Below are 2,876 nucleotides of genomic sequence, written 5' to 3' on the forward strand. Positions count from 1 at the left end.
TGAACCCACCAAGCGTTGGTATGTCAAGTTTGGTTGTCATATTTTAGTGAATCAAAACTCATGTTAAGAGTCGTTTGATTATATACTAGAGTCAACTTCGTATAGGTTAGCTTGAAAGTATTAGGATAATGAGACATTATAAGTATTGCGAAGAATTGAAGATATGAAGAAGCAAGGAGATACAACGACAACAATCATCCTTCCACTTGAGGTTAGTGATATTTGACTTGAAATGTTTCATTCCCTAACGTATCTTTCAAGTCATGCATATTGAAAACAAAACTGCGAAGCATATTTGAACTCTAGATAGACATAGTATTAAGGAATACAATACGAGGTTTATTGCTTAACCATTAAACTTTGTAAATAAGACATCGCCATAATCATTTGAATGCTATTGTGATTATGTATGCGTATGAGGTGAGGATTTCATCCTAGGGAACAATGTTTTACATGTGTTCTAAGGAAGTAAGTTCATAAACTTGTTTGTGAATCGAAAAGGGAATCGCCAGGCGTTATTTATTTTGTTATTCATTGCATATCTTATGAAAAACCAATATGTGTGACTGAGTATAACCGTTCACGACTTTTTTGTGTTCTTGGTAGAACTATTCACAAAGGCCTGACTTATGTATTGGTATGCCTTTTATTAGTGAAACCGATCTTAAGTAATCACCTGAGATGGTATGATCGGGTTTGTGATTTTATGTCTGACCAAATATGGGAAAGGGGAACCGATCCTAGTAAGAGGTGCAGTACATCACAAAGGGGAACCGATCCTTATATGAGGTGCAGCAAGGTTTATAGCAGAAAAGGAAACCGTTCCTATGAACATGTGCAACACGTTTTTAGGCAAAGGGGAACCGATCCTATGGACATGTGCAACACATATAAGTTAGATACCATATATATGTGGGGAACTGATCCTAGTACCTAGTCAACCGAATTTTTGGAAAGCTAGTGTGACTATGCACAGTACTCACATGGAGGTAGAATCGAAACTTGTTTTGGTAGAATCGTTAAACCCATGATTGTTATTGAATGTTATTTGATCAATCGCATAGTTCTTGAAAGTCAGATGAACCAATTCTAAACTTGTTTGGAAGTGTGGCAAATCGGTTTCAAGGTTGTAAGTATGAAAGAGAACTTACAAAGTAAGGATGTCGACATACTTTGAACACGTGCTGTGAATGTTTATTTCTTTAATTGTTCAAAGTTATTCCTTAATAGCTAAGGGAACAGAATCCCAGGATCGAAACATAAATAAGTTAAGAATATTTTAATTAAGGTTATTAATTTCATTTTGTAGGGAAATAAGAATTAGTAATGTGCATTTACTAATTAAAGATATTCCGAGAGATTTCGATCATTATTTTTGAACAGAGCATCTTCAGGAATTATGAAAACCGAATTTGTGCTTTAATGAATATCTTGAGAATATTTTCGGTTTTGGAAATTCCTTGGTGTCCAAACTTCCTTGTCTATAAATACTTGAAGTTTTCCTTTCTAGCAAACTAGTCCTTCATAACAACAAGCTTCCTCTTTGTTGTGTTGTTACTGGTGTAGCCGCCTATTCGGAGAGGAGAGTAACCTAATTAGGCGAAATCTCTTACGACCGCTCAGTTTAAAGTCTTCTTTGGGATTGAGAAGCTCTAGCGTGTACCGTTGGTGGGAAACTAGATAATTGTGGTTTATCTTTTGTTTTCATTGATTTGATTGACTAATGGTGGTTGAACTTTGATTGCACCTAGTTTGTTTATGCTTGAGAATCTTATCTTCTGATATAAGATTCACTCAAACTAGTTCAGAGTTTCGACATGGATCTTTAGACTGTTGTTAGTTCTAAATACAATCTTGTGATAATCCATTGTTAACAGACTTCGCTATGTGCGTGATTGATCGCAAGAGATTCAAGTGATTATGCGCAGGTTATTATTGAAGATCTAAGAAGATTTGAAGACGAAGAAGATATTGAAGATTTATGATTTGTGGGTTCATAATCTTTGGTGTGCACAATACTTGTTTCGGTAAAAGAGGATCCAATTAATAATCGGTTTATCCTTGTGATAGATTGGATTGATTAATTGAGTAGATCGGCATCAACACAATTCTTTGGATTAATAGTGTTGTTGGCTTAATATTAAACGATTACTTCGGTAACTGAACATAAGATATATCTAAGGACCTGACAAAGGAATTTATATTAAGATAAACAGAAGATCCTTTGTCCGACTCATATCACTTGGTTAAATAAAGTTGATACCAAACATATTTGTTGTTCCTTTACTGTTTGGAATACGAACCAAAGGAATTGTTCCAAGTACGTGACTTTATTAGTTGCTTGGTCTCAACTATACGAAGTTAGGTGTAGTTTTGTGTAGCGGCTTAATCCTGAGAGTATTCAATTCTGGACAAGGTCCCAGTGGTTTTCTGCATTTGCGGTTTCCTCGTTAACAAAATCTTGCTGTGTCATTTACTTTATATTTTCGCATTATAATTGTTTTAAAGTAAATTACACAAACGCTAATTCCTATTTACTTGATAAGTGAATCCTATTGTGTTTGATTAAGTCTGAACCTTTTTATCAAGTAACATACTTTGTTTTTGTATTGTCTCGATCTCGTATCTATAGACGATCACACGAAGTGTGAACCGATTAGTTGTATTGTCTCGACTCAGTCCATAGACAATCACTTTCGGAGAAAGGACTTATAGGTAGGAAAAGTTTTAGCTAGAGGTATATTTGGGTACCCTCGCCTTTTCACCTTGATTCGGAATCAGAAGAAACTCATCGTGAACTGTGTCAAAGCTATGCATATTGCCCGCATTGTTGATCGGAAAGTTAATGTTCTAACTCATGAACATGGAGTCTCTAC

Source organism: Papaver somniferum, chromosome 10 (assembly GCF_003573695.1).
Source record: "Papaver somniferum cultivar HN1 chromosome 10, ASM357369v1, whole genome shotgun sequence".
Classification (NCBI taxonomy): Eukaryota; Viridiplantae; Streptophyta; class Magnoliopsida; order Ranunculales; family Papaveraceae; genus Papaver; species Papaver somniferum.